This window comes from Marmota monax, unplaced genomic scaffold (genome assembly GCF_021218885.2).
Source record: "Marmota monax isolate L192 unplaced genomic scaffold, Marmota_monax_Labrador192_F-V1.1 WCK01_AAM20220418_F8-fsc00115, whole genome shotgun sequence".
Classification (NCBI taxonomy): Eukaryota; Metazoa; Chordata; class Mammalia; order Rodentia; family Sciuridae; genus Marmota; species Marmota monax.
Window position 1 is genome coordinate 3,925,320 of NW_026694419.1, and position 24,405 is coordinate 3,949,724.

Below are 24,405 nucleotides of genomic sequence, written 5' to 3' on the forward strand. Positions count from 1 at the left end.
ACTTAAAATCTAAAGGAAATATTTCAATGTATCGAAAGGTTTCATGTATAATATATAGTATGATTTTCCCCAAATTAGCAGGGAATGGAGAAATGTATTCATATACATTTATATGAAAGCCACATTAAATAAATATGTTCAAATAAAGCTAAATTGAAAACCTCAATGAATTCATGACCTATTTTTTAAAAAAGAGAGAAAATGTTTTTCTGTTCTTTCAGTAAAGTGGATAGAATTCTCTGTTTTCATACTTTTGCCAGGGATTATGTGAAACCATATAATGTTCACTCTAGGCATACAGATTTTCGGTATCTAAATCTGTTCTTTGTAGGGAAACTCATTCTAACTTTGTAAAATGAAAAATCAAGGTTTGCCTGAAATATTTTATTGAAAGCCAGATATTCTGATCATAGTGATAAAGAAACCAATTTTGAGGATTAAATTATCTACATTCTAAACAACAATAACAACAACATATATGGTGGCAATTGAGTGAAACAAGCTTGACCTATAAAAGACTATAAATATTTAATGATGCTTGAGAGGGACAAATTACATAAAACACGTGAGGGAGAAGTCATATACACTAACATAAGCCAATTGTTTACCTTATGACCAAAAAATAGCTATGTGTAAAACTCAGTGCCTAGATGCATGACCACCCATCAAGGGTCAGCAAGCAGCCTGCAGGGAATCTTAATTTATGATCACAGTCCTTAACAAACTCATGCTTGGGACCACCCAGATAAAGAGGTATTAAGTTAGATTATTGTGGCTTACTGCAGAAAAATAATTTTCCAGGACAGCTGATGTAGAGACATTAACGGGAGTATGTGAACACTGATTCTTCTTATTTCTACAGAATTAAGACGTAGCCAGTTAATGTTGCTTGGCTCAAGAATGCAGAGTATATTGGATATTTGTAATATTTTCAACCAAGGCATAGATTATTTAAGTTCTCAATAGTGAAGTGTAAAGGATTTTAGTGCAGCAAAAAAAAAATAATTTGAGATTTTCAGATCTGTTAAAATATCACTTCCCATTTTTATTCTACTGTATGCTTCGTAACCCCATCTTATGAACTCTAGGGCCAAAGCAAGCCACCTGAGATGGGCTACTATCAGGGACCCATTATGTCCAATATTTGTTAGTATATTGGACTAAACAAGCCCCTAATGTAGGAACTCAATAAGATATTACTGCAATCTTGAGTAATCAATATTTTGCCTGAAAAAAAAACTCTTTTCTCTCTTCTTATCCTTATGCAGATATTTTTTCTTCAAGATGTTATATATCTGTATTTAGCTTATGTTTTCACATTTTTTTACTGTACCTAAAGGTTTCTCAGTACATTAATATTAGATTAAGTTGTAGTTTTTAATATTTTAATTACTAGAAAATTTAGACCAAAATAACTTATATGGATGCTTAAATCATGTCTGTGAGAACATTAGTACTTTTTTTAAAGAATAATTTTTTACTGAATTAGCTTTTAAAATTGCAATTTGCATTGCAATTGGGTATAATATAATTTTTCTGCACATAATTTGTTCTTCTAATTTAGTTTATTTTTCATATTATGAATCTTTATGAAATTTCTAGTGCAGGATTTAGACTTGAGGATCTGACTATTTGATTCTGAAATAATATTACCTTTCAAAAGTTAAGGAAATCAGTTGTAGTTATTTTCCAACAAGACAAAGGAAAGATATGGTATTAGTTTGGGGTTTCAATCATAAAAGATCATGTAAAGAAGTATTTACAAGGTGAAGCAGATTTATATAATACTTAATAATGTCATTTTCTAGCAAATAGAACTTTTAATTTTAATTTCTTATCAGAGTTTCTTTCTCTCAAATTAAACTCCATCTTTCAACAGATGGGTCTTTGCTATTAGCTATATAATATAATAAAACTTTGAAAATTAGCCTCAAAAATTGTAAATACTACTGTTTTAACATGCATTATGAGAGAACATCTTGCTTTTTGCTTCCTCTCAATGACCTAGACACACCATGATATCTGATTATAATAATTCATTTAAAACATTTGCTTGCTTTTGCATGGATATGGGTTAAATTTTATATTATTACCACATGCAGGCAAAACTACCAATTCTATTCCCTATTCTTCATTGTGTTTACCTATTGCCTTATTCCCTATTCTTCATTCCTATTTTCATGGTCTAAAGACCTCTGCAACTATAAATGAGCAATATATGACTTTTTAATCATACCTAGAATAAAAAAGTTTACAGTAATATAAACAATGAGATATAGGTGTGTAAATTCGCTACTTATTCTTCTGTGTTAAGATCAGCCAAGATCTTTATTTTGACAGATATATGTATTAATCATCCTTTTCATCACTGTGAAAAAAATCCCTGACAAGAATAATTTAAAGGGGGAAAAATTTCTTTTGGTTCATGGTTCCAGAGGTTTCAGCCCATATTCAGGCTGGTTCCATTAATTTGGGCTTGATACAATACAGAACATCATGGCAAAAGGAGAATGTAAAGAAGATGCTCAGCTCATGGTTGAGAAAGGGTGGGGGTAGGGAGAGGGGGAAGAAAGAAAGAAAGGAGCTGGGGAAAAAAGGTAATTTCAGGGCACACTCCCACTGACCTACCTCCTTTAATCAGTGCTTTCATTAGCTTTTTCACTGCTGTGACTAAAAGATCGGACCAGAACAATTTTAGGAGAAGAAAAATTTATTTGGGGGCTCATGGTTTCAGAGGTCTTAGTTCATAGAATCCCAGCTCCGTTCATCAGGGCTCCAAGTGAGGCAGAACAAAATGGTGGAAGAGTGTGGCAGAGGGAAGAGGCTCACATGATGATCAGAAAGCAGAGAGAGAGAGAGAGACTGTACTTGCCTGGTACAAAATATATACAAAGACATGCCCACAATGCCCCTCCTCCAGCCACACCCTTCCCACCTTCAGTTACGACTCAGTTAATCCCTATCAGGGTATTAATTCATTGGGGGTAAGGTTCTTACAACCCAGTCATTTCTCCTCTGAACCTTCTTGCATTGTCTCACATGTGAGCTTTGGGAGGACACCTCACATCCAAACCATAACAATTAGTTCCCACCTCCTGCAGTTTCTACCACCTCCTGATAGTCCATTCAAATTATTTATCCACCAGATGGATTAATCCATTGATGAGGTTAAAACCCTCATGATTCAAAAACTCCACCTCTGGACATTCTGCATTGAAGAACAAACCTTCAACATATGAGCCTTTGAGGGACATCCCAGATTGAAACAACAAAAATATATAAATTTATTAGTTGATCATTTAATAAATCACACAAATACAAATGCATTGATGTGAACAGCCTTCTGCCACAATCTCCAAAACTCTGAGATTACAGGCAAAGCCCCTGCCCCTGGTTCTTTCATCTTTTTGATAATATCAGTGAAGCAGGTATGAGATGATTCCTCATTTTGGCTTAAATTTGCATTTCTATGATGATTAGTGATGTTGAGAATTTTTTCATGTATCCATTGGTCATTTGTAAGTCTTCTTTTGGAAAAAGTCTATTCAAGTCTTTTACCCATTTTTTTCAAAAATAGGGTTATTGGGGCTGGGATTGTGTCTCAGCTGTAGAGCTCTCCCCTAGTACTGGAGGGACCCAGGTTTGATCCTCAGCACCACATAAAAATAAAGGCATTGTATTGTGTCCATCTACACCTAAATAAATAAATATTAAAAAAATAAAATAGGGTTGTCTTACTATTGAGTATTTTGAATTCCTTACATATTCTGAATATAAGCCTTTTATGAAATATATCTTGCAAATATTTTCTCTAGATCTGTGGTTCATCTCTCACTGTTGTTTCTTTTGCTTTGCAGAAGATCTGTAATTTCATGCAGTCTTACTTGTCTAGTTTTATTTCATTTTATGTAGCTTTTCTCCTGTGCTCCTTCTAGTAATTTTACAATCCCAGGTCTTACATTTAAGTCTTAGATATATTTTGTGTTAATTCTTGTACTAAAATTTTCACATATAGTGATTTCTTAAAAAACTTAATTAGGGATATTTGCAAAGTTTGACTATCGAATGTACTTAAAGTATTGGATGCATTTTAAGCATCCTGAAAGTGGAGATTGGTTAAATATATTATTATATATCTAATGTATAGTTAATAAGAGTGTAATAAAATAGTATATGATATTATGCAAAGATATTTATGATATTTAATAAAACAATAAAGTTACTTGTCATTATATTATAAAATTTAAATTTCATGTAATGAAAACTATCTTTTTCCCTCATTAACTACAAACAGATACCACACACAGGCACATTAACCTGATAAAACTAACTCTAAAATGTTAATAGTGATAATATATTAAGAGTGATTATAAACACTGGGCTTTTATGCTTTTATTAGTGCATTGTAATTATACATAATAGTAGGGTTCATTTTGACTTAGTCATATACACATGAAATTTAATTTTATCCTTTTCAGTTCCTATCATCTCCTCTTTCCCTACTGTACCTCCCTACCTCTATTCCCCATCCTCTATTCTACTAATCTTTCTTCCACTTATTTATCTATTTATTTTAATTGGTACTGTATAGATATACATAAAGGTGTAATTTGATGTGGTATATATTTATACATGCTTAAACATAATTTATACTTAATTATGTCAAAATCATGCTAAATTTCCTGTGCCTTTTCTCCCTCAATTTTCTTCTGCTCCCTGATCATCTCTCTATCCAATAATATTCCCCCAAACCTTCTTTCCTCTTACTTTGGTGTAGCTTCTGCAGGTGAGAGAAAAGATTCAACCTTTTATTTGTTGAGTCTGGCTTATTGTACTTAGCATGATGTTCTCCCTTTCTATACATTTACCAGCAAATGCCACAATTTTATTCTTCTTTATGGCTAAATAGAACTCCATTGTGTATATATACCATGATATCTTAATCCATTCATCTATCGAAGGGCACCTGACTGATTCTATAACTTTGCTATTGTGAGTTATGCCACTATAAACATTGGTGTGTCTGAAAGAGTAGTTTTTGACTTTCTTCTTTTGTCCATTTATATTTTTGAAAGTTTCCATATTGCTCACCTATATAATGATATACCATTTGAAACATTAAAAACATGATTCCTGTAACAGCTTCCTTGTTACCAATTCCCACTCCCATAATTCACACTACATCAATAATTTTTATATAGACTAACCTCCAAGGACATCAGGCCAGAAAGTAGCAGTGAGTTCACATTAATTCTAAATTTGCCTTAAAAATTGATGGTAGAATAGTATAAGTTCTGGTATAGTGATGCCACCTGTTTCACTCTTTTTCTAAGGGTTGTTTCAGGTATTCTGGGTCTCTTATTTTTCCAGATGAATTTCATGACTACTTTTTCTATTTCTAGGAGGAATGTTATTGGGATTTTGATTGGAATTGCATTAAATCTGTATAGTGCCTTTGGTAGTACGGTCATTTGACCATACTAATTATTACATATTATAACATATTAATTCTGCCTATCCAAGAACAAGGTAGATCTTTTCATCTTCTAAGATCTTAATTTCTTTCTTTAACATTCTATAATTTTGTTGTAGAGATCTTTCACCTCTTTTGTTAAGTTGATTCCCAGGGCTTTTATTTATGGTATTGTAAATAGGGTAGTTTTCCTTTTCAGAGGATTTGTCGCTGATATACAGAAATGCCTTTGATTTATGGGTGTTGATTTTGTATCCTGCTACTTTGCTGAATGCATTTACTAGTTCTAGAAGTTTTCTTGTAGAACTTTTTGGGTCTTCTAGGTATAGAATCATATTGCTGGTAAATAATGCTAAATTGAATTCTTCTTTACCTATCTGTATCCCTTTAATTTCTTTCGTCTAATTGCTCTGGCCAGTGTTTCAAGAACTATGTTAAGCAGAAGTGGTGAAAGAGGGCATCCCTGTTTTGTTCCAGTTTTTAGAGGGAATTCTTTCAATTTTTCTTCATTTAGAATGTTGTTGGCCTGGGGCTTAGCATAGATAGCATAAGAACTAATATCAAGAATCAATAAATGGGATGAATTCAAACTCAAAATCTTCTTCTCTGCAAAATAAAAAAGCAGTGAGGTGAATAGAGAGCCTACTAACTGGGAACAAATTCTTACCATACACATATCAGATAGAGCAATAATCTCTAGAATATATAAAGAACTCAAAAATCTTGACACCAGAAAAACAAATAACCCAATCAATAAAGGGCCAAGGAACTGAACAAACACTTGTCAGAAAAGGATACACAATCAATCAACAAATATAGGAAAAAATGTTCACATCACTAGAAATTAGAGAAATGCAAATCAAAACTACTCTAAGATTTCATCTCATTCCAGTCAGAATGGCAGCTATTAAGAATACAAGCAACAATAAGTGTTGGTGAGGATGTGGGAAAAAAGATACACACATACATTGCTGGTGGGACTTCAAATTGTTACAGCCAAAATGGAAAGCAGTATGGAGAATCCTTAGAAAACTGGGAATGGAACCACCATTTGACACAGCTATCCCACTCCTCAGTCTATACCCAAAGGACTTAAAAACAGCATACTACAGGGACACAGCCACATCAATGTTTATAGCAGCATAATTCACAATAGCTAAACTGTGGAACCAACCTAAATGCCCTTCAGTAGACGAATGGATAAAGGATTTTTGTTATATATACACAAAAGGAATATTATTCAGCCTTAAAAGAGAATAAAATCATGGCATTTGCAGGTAAATGGATGAAACTGGAGAAGATAATGCTAAGTGAAATTAGCCAACCCCAAAAAACAAATGCTGAATGATTTCTCTGATTTAAGGATGGTGATCCATAATATGCTATGTGTGTCGGGGGCAGGGGGGTTAAATGAACTCTAGATAGGGCAAAGGGGAAAAGGGGAGGGAGGGGAAAGGAGGGGGCATAGTGGTAGGAAAGATGGTGGTCATAATTACCCTAAGTACATGTATGAAGACAGGAAGGATGTGACTCTATTTTGTGTACAACCAGAGATATGAAAAATTGTGCTCTATATGCGTAATATGAATTGTAATGCATTCTGTTGTCATATATAACAAATCAAAAATTTTTAAAAATACTCTATACTGTCATGTATATCTAAAAACAGCAAATAAGAGAATTACGTTTAGAACTAAAAGATTTGATGGTAGAAACAATAAGGAAAACTTTTCATTTTCAAAAGCCAGGAAATTTTTAATTTCTTTCCTCTGCAGAGAAGAGAGAACACAAAATAAAGAACATAAAAAAACAAAAACAGTTTAGCATTTAAAATTACAGTTTAGTAATTTTAAAAGTATCTTGATTCTTCATTCTTCCTTATGTACATGCCTTTTTTTTTATTGGTTGTTCAAAACATTATAAAGCTCTTGACATATCATATTTCATACATTAGATTCAAGTTGGTTATGAACTCCCAATTTTACCCCAAATACAGATTGCAGAATCACATCAGTTACACATCCACATTTTTACATAATGCCCTATTAGTAACTGTTGTAAACAAGGAGAGAAATGAATTACAGTGGATGGGGTAGAGAGAGAAGATGGGAGGGGAGGGAGGGGGGATGGTAGAGGATAGGAAAGGTAACAGAATATATACATGCCTTTTGCATTGAGTTTTTTCAGGTTCTCCCACTAAGAATCAGAATCTCTTTCCACATCCCTTTTTGGGCCTTTGTTTGGAACTGCTTCAGCTAAGAGAGCCAAATAAAAGTGAGTGCCAATTCTGAGCCTACATGTCAAGAGACAGTGAGGGCTTCCTCTCTCTCAGCTTCTGTTTCTTCCATGACAATAAGCCAGCAGTTGCTGAGCAGATCAGAAACTACAGAGGGGGTCAATTTACTATGGCCAAGAGAACTGAGGCCATCTCAGACAAGCAAGTCTGCAGCTGACCTGCCATTCCATCCAGATGTGTGGACAAGCCCTGATTGACAGAACCAACAAGCCAATTCACAGTAGAAAAATAAATGAGTTTAATTTTTGTACTACTGATGTCTTGAGCCCATTCTCTCTGTAGGAACATACTGGCAATAATGAACTGATAAAAATTTAGAAGATTAAGTTTATAATATGAATTATAAAATAAGAAAGAGTATACTATCAGATGAGTTTTTAAAATGAGATAGTTACATAGTACTAGGAACAGCACAGGAGATACACATTATACTTCATGAAAGATACTAGGAAAATCACAGAATTACTTTATAAATACTGGAAAGTCCAGGGTAACAGCAAGATCAAAGAAACTAAATTAAAAACTTCATATATGTTTAAAAACAAAAAGCAGTGTCTGAATATATTGTATCTTACTCCTAGACAGTGGCCCAGTCAGACTAAAAGTCTCCATGAAAGCTGATGTCTTCTTTGTGGGACATTGAGATCCAAACTATAGCAGAAGGCTGACAATCTAGATTTAAATAAAGTAATATTTGTGTAAGTGGTACCCCGATTTTTAAGCCACTGTTTTATCAATAATTTAGAAAAGAAAGGTTAAAATCTAGGTTTGTTTTTCTACTACTTTGTTTATTGAAAGGATACAGATGCAGATAGAAAATATCATAATGTCAAGTCTTTAGATGATCAGGACAGAAAAAGAAATTGCAGTACAGAAACTGAGGCTTTGAAAGTCCTAGGATCCGACTGCATTGTATTGTGAGAAACCCAGAGCAGAGAACTCATGAGGTAAGAATCATACTTATTGGCTCAGAGTTTAGATATGGGCTTTCTCCATAGGCAATCATGTTTCAGGGAAGTGTAATTAGCTGCATTTTGAAGGTTACTATTGGTAGCTCAGGGCCTCTGGCTCACTGTTGATTGCTTACTCACTGAGCCTTTAAAGAAGTTTTTTCAAACCCTTTTGACAGCCTGCTGCCACAGATAAATGCAAGATTTGTATAGAACACTAAGGGAACAAGGAAAAGTATGAGATTTGGGAAAGCAGTTATTACAATTTCTTTATGTCTTAAAATTACAAGATAAAATCACAGAATAAGGGAAGACATCAAATACTAAATGTCTGATTTCAAAAACTATTTTCATAAATGTTAATAAGAAACCTGAATTTTCACCCACAAACAATTCCTCTTGAATAACTTTTAATGATGATATTTAAATGCTTGATTTTCACTGTTAAGGCCAAACACTATTTTCACAAGTAGGCAATAAAGATTTCAAGACATTTTTATAACCCTTTAAAATTTTATGATGGTTAAAATTATCCTTAAGAAATGTAACTTACTTAAAAAAAGAAATATAATTATATTTCCAGTGAAACTATGAATAAATTTCCAATCAAGTTGAATTTTCATATTAAGTATTTCAAAACAAGGATGAAACCATAAATTATATCAAGCACATGCAGTTTTTGAGTCGTGTCAATGCAGATAGCATTGACACGACTCAAAAGACACCTGAGTCATAAACAGCTATCAGATTCCGGAGATGGAGAATCCAGTGCCTGCCATGAGCCTCTCCCATTTCAGCCTACTACCCTTCCCTCCCCTGAATGTCTGCACCTGCCTGTTTCTCTCACACCTCCAGCTCTTTCCCTGGAGGAAATGCATTTCCTTAATTTGCCCACAGTCAGTTGAACACATGTGCAATACCTTCTTGCTGGGCACAGCCCATCACAACAGAGTAGAAAGAGCCTGAGCTTATTTGTGCCAGCCCCTTAGGAAACATTCCAGAAGCTTCCTTCATAAGCCACAGGCAAGGCTGCTGGGCTAGAGGCAGTCATCCTGTGGCTCTGGCAGCAGGGGCTCCACTTATTCTGGAAACATTTGATTGAAAAATCTCTAAAATAATTCACTGCTCTACTTTGTAAAAATTGCTGCTGTGAAAATATTCATAATATCATGCAAAACCAATTATGCATCTTATTTCTAGAAACATTTGACAATTAAGGCAAATATTTGAGGTGTACATGAACCTTTGTCCACCTAAAATGTATGCCAAACACAAGGAAAGTGAGAAATATGAAATATGAAGAGTGGAATGCACATTTTAAAATTGATATTCTTCCTAAAGTCTAAATCAGTTTCTTTTCTCTCAACTTGGCTGCAGTTAACTAGTCTGTATTTATAAAACTGTAAGAAGTGATGAAGGAAAAAGAAAAATATGTGGTTCTATCTTTAGTCTCAACCAATTAAATAAAATACACAAAGGTAAATAGAATACAGTATGGAAATGTGATAGGGCTTAAGTTTTGCTATCATTACTAGCCTGACTGTCCCACTTTTGAATTTTTCCTTTTCTCCATCTCTATCCCTGGACACAGACAAGTACTTGTATAGACCTCACCTTCCTAGAAGAAACTGGAAAAATTTAGGTGAACTTTACAAAACCGTTTCTCTTTGACTCTGTCTCGGTACCAAATCCACAGCATAACAGGAGAAAATTGGGGGCAGCATGCTAATTTTCTTCTATAGTTCATAGCACATTGAGAATAAAGCAGATATTCAGTGATATCTACAGAAATTGTATAGAGATTAATTTTTCTAACAGAAGAGACCTCAAAATCAGAGTATGAAAACATTAATTTTGCATTATACATATCTCCAACATTATTAATGAAAGAATTCTTGCACTGGGAAGAAAAAAAGGCAAATATAAATTATTCAAGCAAAGGTAATCTGTGTCTACATCATAAGGCTATAGTCTCCTTTTAGTACATAAATTTACTATTTTATGGAACATAAAAACTAAGGTCAGATAATACAGATAATATAAAGAATATACATCTAATGTAGCAGATTGCTCCTCTAAATATTATAGTTGGCTGGGCGTGGTGGCACATGCCTATAAACCCAGTGGCTGCAGAGGCTGAGGCAGGAGGATCATAAGTTCAAAGCAAACCTCAGCAATTTAGTAAGGTGCTAAGGAACTCAGTGAGAACTTGTCTCTTAAAAAAAAAAAAATGGCTGGGATTGTGGCTCGGTTGTTAACTGCCCCTGGGTTCAATCCCCGGTATAAAAAAAAAATAGTAAAACAGGTGGTTTTAAACAATTGTAAAATGATGCTTTATTATTCCTTTTGTTTTCTGCAAAATGATGCTTTATTCTTTTTTTCTGCCTCTATTCAGTGTCTTCTCCTCTACCCAATTTTTTTGTTCAGTTACCTACACTTTGTGTCGACAATCACCTAAATGTTGCTAAAATTTAAATCAATAATTGATGAAATTTGAGTCTCTTTCTATACTTAGATTGATATTCATATAATTAGAAGATAGTATTATTTTTCATTATAGGATAATATTAACCTCTTACCAATGTGCATTTAAAATAAAATCCAGCTTGTGGAGCGTGCACCATTTTCAGCTCCTCACATCCATTCATTCTTCCAAAGCTTCCTAAAACAAAGAAAGGAGTTAGACTTGATTGAGCCACTGGGTAGAGAATCTCTTCAACTTTGCATTTCAATTATCTTTTGGTTTATCTTATACACAAAAGGCATATTGTTCTTTTTTATTTAATTTTTTGATACCAGGGATTGAATTCAGAGGCATTCAACCACTGAGTCACATCCCCAACCTCTTTTGTATTTCATTTAGAGATAGGGTCTCATCCAGTTGCTTAGGGCCTTGGTAAGTTGCTGAGGCTGGCTTTCAACTCAAGATCCTCCTGCTTCAGCCTCCCAAGCTGCTGGGATTACAGACATGTGTTACTACACCTGGCATATTGTTCATCTTTTATGTACAAAGTGTTGGAACCAATGCTGCCTCTCTGCCTTCTTCCCCCAGCAGAGTCCCATGAACAGTCACCAGAAAGGATTGAGCTGGAATGGAGGGTGTGGGCAGTGTGCTGTACAAGCCTAGCTTCAGGCAGCAAGGGTGAAACCCATACCCGACCCTGGGTGCAGTCAAACTCCTGCATATGCTGACTGACTGACGGTGATATCTGCACACAGCAAGAAGTCTAAACAGAAATAATTACTAAAATCTCTAAGGTTTTCATGTTTCCTTTCATAAACAGAGTAACCAAGTGGGGACATGGGTACCATTTTTTTGAGCACTTAAAGTGCCTTTGAAATATGACCTTCAATTATTCTTGGTTCAGTTAGTGGTTAATTGCCCACAGGAAAACATTTTCTGATCTATGCACACTTTAAATGCAACAAACTGGCTTTATTGAAGCATGGCAGAGGATAAAAGCTATTTGATTGCAGACAGTGAAATGACTTACATAGACAAGGCTATAGAATTACTGAAAACCAGTTTGACTGGGCAATTGGTTCCCTAAGAAAGCCCTTCCTTCTGGTTGTGTTTACTTTTTTATTACTATTGTGAAAAAGTCATAATTCCTACAAGTTATACCTATTTCCACCCAGAGTTCAGGCTGCTTCCCTGAAACAAGATACTAGTAATAAAAATGTATTAACTAACATTTATTTAACATTTACTGTGTTCAAGGTGCTGTGCTGAGAGATTTACAAGCAAAGGCCTCATGCTAAACTGGAGGTTTTTTCTTACTGCTTTGGCAGAGCCACCTCCATGGTGTGCTGCCTCCAAGTCTTGCAGCCCTGGATTGTTCCAATCTCAGCTCCAGTGGAACACCTTTTGTGCCATTACCTCCAAATGGGGCCTTCTGCCTTTTACTTGGAGGCCTGGGTTCCAATTCCAATTGATACTTCAGTCTTGGACCCACTGTATGTTCTCTTATGACTAACATGAACCACTGTGATAGGTCAAGGTGATACATAAAGTTATGTTAGATTTTATCTGTACGAAATAGGACAGGATATATCAGTGGTCAGTAAATCACCTGTTTTGTTGTTGTTGTTTGTTTTCTTCTATTTTAAACAAACTGTGATCATTTTTTAATGATCATGTTTTAAATACTTATGTCAGTATCTATACAATATCCTCGATTGTGCTTTTTGGCAACAGAATCTAAGATTTCTTACACATTATTTTATTTTGGGGGTAGGGGGATGCTGGGGATTGAACTCCAGGACACTTGACCACTGAGCCACATCCTCAGCCCTATTCTGTATTTTATTTAGAGACAGAGTCTCACTGAGCTGCTTAGTGCCTTGCTTTTGCTGAGGCTGGCTTTGAACTTGCCATCCTCCTGCCTCAGCCTCCCAAACTGCTGGGATTACAGATTTGTGCCACCATGCCTAGCTAGATTTCCTATGATTCTTTAATGAGTTTGCTGATACCTGTTATACATTATATAAAAGATAAAGTCTTGGTCATTACATTGCAACATCATTGTGTCAGTTGGTTACATATTAGCCACACTTCTGAGTACCAAGGAGGTACTTTATAGCTCACTCAATAATGACAATTAAGAATTATATTTATATAGAAGTGGAATATAAATTAGATTAGAAGTAGGTGATCCACATTCTGTTTTGGATGAATGATTCCATGGCATTATTTAAATGACTCTGGACAGAAGCACTCTCACAAAAATCCTGTATCCTATTCTTTTTTAATCTCTCTTATCCCTTTTATTCTTTTTTTCTGTTTCTTTTTTTCTGACTTGTTGAGAGATGGAATGTAGAAACGACATGAATTTCCATTATTTTAGTCCTTGCTGCACAAACTGTTCTAGAGTCAGTCATGAACTCAACCTGGAAGCTGTGAGAAATATGAACTCTCGGAACCCAGCCCAGACTTTCTAAATCAGATCTGCATTTTAAAAAGTACAGTGACAATTATAAGCATAACAAAATTTAAGAAGAATTAGTTATGCCATGCAAACTTTTTTGTACATTTTTTTGTTGGTGCGTTATAGTTGTACATGTTGATGGGATTTGTTACATGTTCATACATGCACACAATATAACACTATAATTTGGTCAACAGCACTCCCCAGAGTTTCCTCCTGTTCTATTTCCTGCTTCCCCCTTGGTGCCATTCCTCTACTGATCTCCTTCTGATTTTTAGGAGATTCAACCTGACCTTTCTTTTCCTTTTTCATCTCTAGCTTCTGTATTTGACAGAAAACATCTGACTCCTGATATTCTGAATTTGACTTATTTCACTTAACATGATGGTCTCTAGTTTCATCAAATTGTCCTGCAAATGACATAATTTTGTTCTCCTTTATGGCTAAATAAAATTATATTGTATGTATGTACCATATTTTCTTTATCCATTCATGCATGGGTGGACACCTATACTGGTCCCATAGTTTGTCTGTTGTGAATTGTGCTGCTATAAACATGGGTATTCTTGTAGTAAGATTATTTTTAATTCAGCAGGATAGACATTACAAGGAGCGTTAAAGTTGGGTTTCATGCCTCCTCTTTTGAGGATCTCCACACTGATTTTCATAGTTGTTGTACTTATTTACAGTCCCACCAATAGGGTAAAAGTGTTCCTTTTTCTCTACATTCTCTCTAGCATTTATTATTATTTGTATTCGTGATGACTGCCATTCTGACTGGTGTGAGATGTGATCTCCATTTTGTTTGTTTGTTTGTTTGTTTGTTTGGTACCAGGGATTGAACTCAGGGGCACTCGACCACTAAGCCACATTCCCAGCCCTATTTTGTATTTTATTTAGAGACAGGGTCTCACTGAGTTGCTTAGTGCCTCGCTTTTGCTGAGTCTAGCTTTGAACTTGCAATCCTCCTGCCTCAGTCTCCTGAGCTGATGGGATTACAGGCATTCGCCACCACATCAGACTCCATGTAGTTTTGATTTACATTTCCCTAATAGCTAAAGATGTTTACCTTTTTTATGTATTTGTTGGAAATTTGTATTTCTTGGAGAAATGTCTTTAATTTATTGCCCATTTAGTAATTTGGTTATTTGATTTTTTGGTATAAATATTTTTAAGGTCATTATTTATTCTACATATTAGTCCTCTGTAAGGAGAGTAACTAGCAAAAATTTTCTCCCATTCTATATGTTCTCTCTTCAGATCTTTTATTGTTTCCTTTATTGTGCAGAAGTTTTTTAATTTGATGTTTTCCCAATTATTAATTCTTAGCATCATCTCCTGAACTTTAGAGGACCTGTTGAAAGACTCATTGCCTGTGCCTATATTTGGAATGTTGAAGTTGCATATTTGTTCTATTTCCTAGGTCTTTTATCCATTTTGAGCTGATTTTTGTACAGAGTGAGAGATGAGAGTCTAGTTTCAATCTTCTATTTATGGAACCATTGGAGGACACATATGTTGGTTCCATAGTTTGTCTATTGTGAATTGTGCTGCTATAAATATGGGTATTCTTGTAGTAAAATGACGTTAATTCCTCAGGATAGAAACCAAGGAGTGGTATAGCTGGGTTCCATCCCTCATCTTTTGAGGCAGAACCATTTGTTGAAAAAGTTTTCTTTTCTCCAATGTGTGTTTTTCACATCTTGTCAAGCATCAGGTGGTTGCAGACATGTGGGTTTATCTCAGTGTCTTTTAGTCTGTGCCATTGGTCTCTGTGTCTGTTTTTATGCCAGTTCCATGTAGTTTATGTTACTATTTCTCTGAAGTATGATTTAAAGTCAGATATTTTGATGCAGGCAGCAATGCTTTTATGATTAAAGTTGCTTTGGCTATTCTGAGTTTTTATCCTTCCAAATGAATTTTTGAACTGTTTTTTTTCTAGTTATGTGAAGAATGTTATTGACATTTTGGTGGGGTCGGCATTAAATCTATACATTTCTTTTGCTACTATGGTCATTTTAATACTATTTATTCTGCCTATCCATGAACATGTGAGGGCTTTCCATATTTTAAGGTTGTCTTCAATTTATTTCTTCTATGCTTCATAGCTGTCATTATAGAGGTCTTTCACTTCCTTGGTTAGATTCATTTCTAGCTTTCTTTTCTTTCTTTTGAGGATATTGTGAATATAATTGTTTTCTTCCTTTCTTTCTCAGAAGATTTTTTGTTGTTATATAGCAATTGATTTTTGTATGTTAATTTTTCAACCTAGTACTTTGCCAAATTTGTTTATTAAGCTCTAGCAGTTTTTTGGTGGATTTTTTTTGATTTGATTTCTTCCTTTTCTCTTTTGTCCTTTTATTTCCTTCTCTTGCCTAATTGCTCTGGTTAGATTTTTTTCTTTTCTTTTCTTTTTTTTTTTTTTGGTGATGGTGCTGGGGATTGAACCCAGGGCACTCGACCAACTGAACTGTATCCCCAGCCCCTGGCTAGAATTTTCTAGTGTTCTATTAAATAGGAATAGTCAGAGTAAACATCTTTGTATTGTCCCAGATTTTAAAGGAAATGCTTTAAATTTTCCCCATTTACTCTGAAACTGAATTTGAGTTTTTCATATAGAGCCTTTATAATGTTGAGGTGTGTTCCTTCTATTCCTGTTTCTTCATGTTTTTATCATGAATGGGTACTGAATTTTGTTGAAGGCCTTCTCTGAATCTATTGAGATGACTATGTAATTTTTGTCCTAATTCTATTTATGTGATGAAATATTTATTGATTTGCATATATTAAAACATCTTTGCATCATTTAAGGATATTGTGAATAGAATTGTTTTCTTCCTTTCTCAGCAGATTTTTTTGTTTTTATATAGCAATTGATTTTTGTATGTTAATTTTGCAACTGAATAAAACCAATTTGGTGTGGTGCACAATCTTCTTAATATGTTGTTGAGTATGATTTGATGATATTTTATTAAGTATTTTTGCATCTGAGTTATTCAGGGTTAGTATATTGGTCTGTAGTTTTCTTGCTGCACCCTAATCCAGTTTGAGTATGAATATAATAATGGCTTCACAGAATAAATTTGGAAGTGTTCCATTCCTATCTATTTAATGGAACAATTTGAGGAGTATTAACATTAGTTCATCTTTAAAGATTTGGTAGAATTCAGCTGAGAATCCACATGGTCCTGGGCTTTTCTTTGTTGGAAGGCTTTTTATTACTGCTCATATTTCAGTATAAGTTATTGGTCTGGTTAGGTTCTCTATGTTCTCTTGATTTGATTTCGGCAGATTGTATTTGTTTAGAAATGTATCCATTTCTTCTAGGTTTTCCAATTTATTGGAGTATAAGTTTTCAAAATAGTCCCCCATGATTTGCTAGATTTCTGTGATGTCTACAGTAATTTCTGCTTTTTATCCTAATTTTATTAATTTGGTTTTTCCTGTTTTTCGTTTGGTTAAGGACTTATCAATCTTGTTTATCTTTTAAAGACACAACTCTTGTTTCACCAACCTTTTTTATCCATAAATTCATTAATTTTAGCTCTGATCTTAATTGTTTCCTTCCTTTTACTGGTTTTGAAATGGCTTTGTTCTTCTTTTTCAAGTGTCTTGACATGCATGATTAGCTTCTTTGCGGGGATCTTTCTGATTTTATTATGTAGGCACTCATACTATATACTTTGCTCTTAAAACTGCCTTCATAGTGTCCCAGAAGTTCTTCTATGTTGTGTCATTACTCTCATTTGAGTCTAAGAACTTTCAAATTTCTCTCTTGATTTCTTCTATCACCCATTCATCATTCAATTTCCATGCATATTGTTTAATCTCCAGGTTGTATATATTTTCTGTAAAGTTTTTGTCATGTGGGTATCCAATTTCATTCCATTATGATCTGATAAGATTCAAGAAATTACATCATTTTATTTTGTATTTGGCAAGAGTTACTTTGGGTCATAAAATATGGCCTATTTTGAAGAAGGTTCCATAAGCCACTGAGAAGAAAGGGTATTCAGCTCTTTTGAATGAAAAATTCTATAGATATCTGTTATACCTATTTGATTTATAATATTTTTATGTCCAAAGATTCTTTACTGAGTTTATGTCTGGATGACCTATCTAATGGTGACAGATGTATGTTGAAATCGCCCAATGTTATTTTACTGGGGTCTCTCTGAGGCTTCAATTTAAATAGTGTGCTTTTTATGTAATTAGTTGCACCTACATTTGGGGCACAGATTATTTATTATTGTTATATTTTGTTGTTGGATTTTTTCCCTTTATCAATATGAAGTGAAGTGACCTTCTTTGTCTCTTCTGATTAGTTTTGGTGTGAAATCTGCTTTGTCATGTATGACAGTAGCTATTCCTTTTTGTTTGGGGACTCCATTTTCATGGTATATCAATTTTCATCCTTCTACTTTCAGCCTGTGGTTGTCTTTACCTGTGAGGCATGTCTTTTGAAAATAACATATAATTGGATCTTGATTTTTAATTCATTTTTCCAGCCTATATCTTTTAATTAGAGATTTGAGAACATTTACATTCAATGTTATTATAGAGATGTTTATTAATTCTTGCCATTTTGATTTATTTATTATGATTAATTTAGTCCTGTTTCTCATTTTCTTGGCTGCACTTGAAATGAGATTTATCCATTTATGAGCTCTGTTTTTTCTTCTAAGTGGAGTATTTCTTCAAGAAAGTTCTGTAGTGCCAGCTTAGTGGTCATGAATTCTTTTAGTTTCTGCTTATCTTGGAAGGCTTTTATTTCACTTTTGATATTGACTATAGCAGTCTTGTTTATTCAGACTGCTGGATATAGCAGTCTTGGTTGAGAGTTATTTTCTGTCAGGACTTGGAACACCTCATTCTAAGCCATCTTGGCTTGTAAAATTTGTGCTGTGAAATTAGAATTGATTCTGATTGACTTGACTCTAAATGTGATCTGAAGTTTTCCTCTTTAGGCTTTTAAAATTCTATCCTTGTTTGTATGTTAAGCATTTTATTTATTTATTTATTTATTGGTAGGGGGTACCTGGGATTGAGCTCAGGGGCACTCAACCACTGAGCCACATCCCCAGGCCTATTTTGTATTTTAGAGACAGGGTCTCACTGAGTTGCTTAGCACCTCGCTTTTACTGACGCTGGCTTTGAACTTGTGATCCTCCTGCCTCAGCCTCCCAAGTCACTAAACATTTCAATTGTAATATGTCACTGAGAGGCTTTTTTTCATCTTGTCTATTTGGGGTTCGGAATGTATCCTGTATCTGGATATTCATCTCATTTTGATAATTTTGAAATTTTTCTGTTATTATTTCTCTGAAGAGTTTATCTATTTCCATTAGCCTACATCTCACAGTCCTCCACAATTCCAGTGATTCTTACATTTTGGTCTGTTCATGTTCTCCAAGAGTTTTTGTATATTCTGTTGATGGTTACATTATTGTTGTAGTGTCTGAATATTCTAGTCTGGGAACTTTGTCTTCCAGATCTCAGATTCTGCCTTCAGCCTGGTCTACTATATTGGTCAGACTTTCAACTTAACAGTTTTATTTGATTTATTATGTCTTTCATTTCCAAGATTTGTTTGGTTCTTTTTCAAAATTTCTATTTCCTTATTGATTCATTCAATATAGCCTGTATTCTATACCATCTTTCTTAATTCATTCAGTTGTTTTTCTGTTTTCCCTTGGAATTCATTTATCATTTTTGTAATAATTCTTTTGAATTCCTTATCTGATATTTCATCTTCTTCAGTATTATTGGGGTCATTTGCTTGTGAATTATGAACTTTAGGAGATTTTGTGTAGGTTGTTTTTTCATATTTTTTTATTTTTGTGTTGGGTTTTGTACATCTTTTAGAAAGGATTTATCTTCCACTCTTATATTTGGGTCTTTTTAGGGCACAGTCTTCCCTTGTCAAAGAGTCCTAGAGTGATCTAGATTTAGACCCCCATGTAAGTGTGGTATGCACAGGTTTGTATCGTTAATTTGTGTTTGAGCAAATTTGTTGTCTTTTGCTTGAATTTAGTTCAGCAAAATTTTCTACCCTGATAACTTATAGTGTCCTTGTAGATTCCCAGCACCTCACAGATTAGGGGGAAAAAAAACATTAGCAACAACCAATGCAAACAGTATACATTATTAAACTAAACACTTGGTTTCTACTATGATATCTACAATGTTAATTGCCACAAAACAAAATAAACAAATAAAACTCAAAAAGTAGACATGGTAAGGTCAATAACTGCCAACAGCAAAAATAAGCAACCATGAACTATATCAGGCATTAAACCAAACAACGGGTGTCAACTGTGTCATCCACAGCAGTAACAATTGCAACAGCATTAATAGTGGGTTCAGGAGTTATATAAACCAATTATTTGTAAAATATGGTCAGAATACAGTAAGAGAAAAGAAAATGTAATAGGAAAATAGGAAAGAGTTTACAATTTCAAAAGTCAACAGAGAAAATGTAGAAAATATGTAGCATGTAATGGTTATAAGGAAGAGAAAAAATGGAAGTAAGAAAGTAAAGGCAGAGTGAAAGCAAGAACAATAGAATTTAACTATTAGCAGAAAAAAAAAGAGAAAAAGGGAAATGAAAGAAATGGAGAAACGGAGACCATACAAAACAAATGCAAAATGTACTCTAACCCTCAAAATATAAGGTAGGGAAAAATAACTGCATTTAAAAAGTGCTAAAAACGAGGGCCAGGGTTGTGGCTCAGTGGTAGAGTGCTTGCCTAGCATGTGTCAGACAGTGGGTACCATCCCGGGAACCACATAAAAATAAACAAATAGAATAAAGGTACTGTGTCCATCTACAACTATCAAAATATTTTTTAAAAGTGCTAAAAATGAGAAAAACAGATACAAATGTGTATTTGTGTGTGTGTAAAGGAAAAAAAATAAATGAAAAATGAAGTAATTATTCCCACCAAGGTGGTCAAAAATGTTGACAAGAATAAATGGTCACTGTCTGTGCCTGTCTTTCTTTCCACCTCTTCTTGAGCTATGTACTGAAAGCAAGAGCAAGGTTTGGTGGTGGGTTGTTAACCCTTTCTTCTTTTTTGTGTTGCTCACCAAACTGCCAGTTGTAGTGGCCTAAGACTGAAGCTGGTTCAAATAATATCATCGTCTCTCCTTCCCAATATGAGGTAGGATGGGATAAGAAGTACTGTCAGTGGAGTTTTGTCTGCAGACCAGATCCATGCACTGCCGGGGTGGGACCAGTGCAGTTTTACAAGTGGAGTTCCAGCAGGTGGGGGTTAGGTCTTATAAATCCTCAGGGATTTTGTTGTGTGATGTATGCTCCACAGAGATTGGATCAACACACATCTAGGGCCTGGCAGATTGCCAGTCTCTCCTGGGAGTCTGGATCTCAGGAGTCTCCCTAGGATTCTACTCATGAGGAACCAATCATCCACCCCTCTGTGGCCCACAATCACAGTCTTCTCAGGCTTAGTTCCTGAGTACATTCTCACTGCCTGTTCAGAATCCCAACCCTCTTTAGCTTCTTTATGTGAGCTGCCAAACTCCAAGGGGGAAATGAGTTGCTTTCCCCTAGCTTTTCTGACTTGAATCCCCCTTGGTAAAACATTCTCGGTGTCTGTTTCACTCTTGTTCTGCAGAAACAGCTATAGTGTGGCTACCTCAAGATGGCTCCACCTCAACTCTCCATAGCCAGTTTGCAAAAACAGGGCACATTTCAAGTACCAGTGTCCAGTGCAGCCTCTGGATCAGCTAAGGGCAGACTGCTTCTCTGATCTCAGGTTTTTTCATACTAATCTGTTATGTTTCCCTCTGTGTTCTTCCTCCCTCTGTGCTGTGCTGAACCAGCACCGCTATCACTGCAGCCTAAATTGGCTTGGCTCCAATGTAGTCTCTCTTCTTTGTTTAATGTACCCACATTTATGAGTTTCTGAGATGCTCTTAGAAATCCCTCTTTAGCCTACCTCACAGAGAAGCAATACTCCTGTGGCTTGAATCCTGAGCCATGGAGCAACTAAAAAGGTAGCCTTCCTCTAGCTTACCATCTTGAATCCCCCCATAAACTTCTTACCATAGTAGTAATTATGAGAGTTAAGTGAAATAATATATGCAATAGTAAATACTTAATTCAGGAATGAGATATAATCTTAGTGCTATATGTTGAATTCATATGCTGTAGTCCTAGTGTGACTTCATCATATGACCTAATTCAGACATAAAGGTCACTGCAGATGTAATTAGTTACAAGAAGGTCGGTCTAGAGTAGGTTAAGCCCCAATCCAATATGTTGACTGGCATCCATATAAAAAATAGAAATCTGAGTTCATACACAACATCATGAATGCAGAGATTGGGGTGATGGTCTACAAGTTATGGAACACCAAAGATTGTCAGCAAACCATCAGAAGCTATGAGAGAAATGTAGACTAGATTATCACAAGCCCCTGAAGTAGCCAAGCCTGTCACTTCTTTGGTATAACGCTTTAGCCCTCAGAACTATAAGGAAATAAATTTCTGTTGTTTAAGCCACCCAGTTTAGATTCTTTGTTTATACCAGCTCTAGCAAACTAACAGATTATGTTAGAGAATGCCTTCACCACCACCAAAGAACAGCTCTCTTCAGAGAATATTTGTAGTTTCTTTCTAAATTCAAGTTTTATTTAAGTCTGTGGATCCTGGAACACAAATGGAAAGATAGCATTAATACACATACTATCCTTTCTATAAACTGCATAATAACTATCTCATGTAATGATATTCATCATGTAAAGGATTTTGGTTCTGATTCTAATATTTCTTCATGGTTGGGCATTAGATTAGAATTTTAATCTACATCTATTGGATGATAGAATAATGATTGCCATATTAATAATTGATTTCATTGGCCTTTAAACCTTATTCCAGCAGAAAAATAAATGCTGGGTGGGATTAATCTGAATCCTGTGTGTTGTATTGACTCCTTCTGACTATGGTTTCAGTGTCACTGAAACCTGACTTTAATGGAGCCTTTCAGCTTCATCAAACTGGAAACTTCACCTTCTTAAAATGCAGTTGCCATGGAAACAGCACAGTTCCAGGATTTTTGTTTTCAGAAGGTATTGGGGGAAGACTCAATGCCAATACACGAGCACATGGGGCGGCATATTAACATGTGCAGTTCTGCTCTATTTTTAAATTGAAGAGGGGAAGAGAAGAAAGGGGTGCATAAATGTTTTCACAAAACCTGCCAAGGAGCTCTTAGTTATCTTTGTGCCATATTTGGTTCATTCATTCACATCTACCTTTCTTCCAGAAAGTGATTTCGACAGCCTGAGTCCTTGAAGTTGCTACCAGACAATTGGATAGATACACACAACATTTCTGCACTATTTACAGTCACATCCTCTGAAAAGGTGTCTTTCTGTTGAATCTGAGGCTAAGCGGATTTTTCTTTGTCAGGGCCATAGCAGTACCACTTCTTCATCTTTATCCCAGCATTGTGTCCTTTGGTAAAGCCTTGCTTTAAAAGGATTCTTTGCAATCTTTTAATTAAGTCTTTCATCTGGCTATATTTTTTCTCCCTGATTAAATAGACTGTAACATCCCTACTGTTTCTGAGATGTATCATCGTTGTCACATCTTTAAGCACCCAGGACCCGGGCCATGAGGCTCCATGCGTGAGAGCAGGGGTGTTATCATGGATTTGGAGGTGAAATCTCAGAGAACTGAATTTCTATTTGAGCATCAAAATGACCTTGAGCTAGTTAAAGTAAAAATTAAAGGCATAACATATTATAATAATGACTGCTTTGAACTGATATTTGTAATGAAAAATGATCTTCTGTTAAAATAGATTCCTTTTCATCCTTTCTTTAATTGAACCAAAAACCATGTTCCAAAAAGACGTAATAAACAGAAAGTTATTGCTCATGTACACAGTATGATTAACTTATGGGTGCCCTTCGAGAGGACAGACTGTGAGAGAGAGACGCAGGATGTATTGGAACCAAACAATTTAGGGTTCAAACCAAGATATGATTTTGCCATTTGTTCTAATGTTTCTAAGAAACTTAATTTTAATGCAGAAGAGAATGGTTAGTTGTGACAATTCCAAATGATACAAAACCATGGAGGCAGAAAGGACCATGTGAAAGAAGAACTGTATATGACAACTGAGGTAAGTTATTTAATCTCTCTCCTTCTCTGATCACCACAGCTAAGAATCTTACCCAGCACATAATAGGTACTCAATAAGTAACTTCTGATGATAGACTTAGTCAAAGCCTTAAGTTATTCCTCTGTTAACAGGTAATAATAAACCTATACCACACAATTTTTTGAAGGTCAATGACAATGCTTAATGAGATGGCCTGGTACATTATTAAATTTCAATAAATGGCACTATTTCTTTCCCAACTAGACAGCGGGTTCCTTAAGGTCAGCACCCATTAATTATTTTGTGTGCATCTCCCGTTCCAAGTATAGAAGCTTGCTTATCATAGGCCCTTTATATTTGTTGAATGAGCACCCAAGGAGGTAGGGTGAGCATACCCAATCCTAAGTTCCTTCGGTGTTTGCTTCCTGAACACAATAGCTAATGCAGGTATTGGCACAGTACCTTTTCACAACTTTTGTCATTATAGCCAGAACTGATGGGAAATAACACTCTTCTCACTTTTTGGCATACAGCTCTAGGAATATAAACTTGATGATACCTAAAGCCATAGTTTCAGGATCAAGCAATTAGGGTCTTAAAAGATGAAACTCAGTGACAGAAAGAAG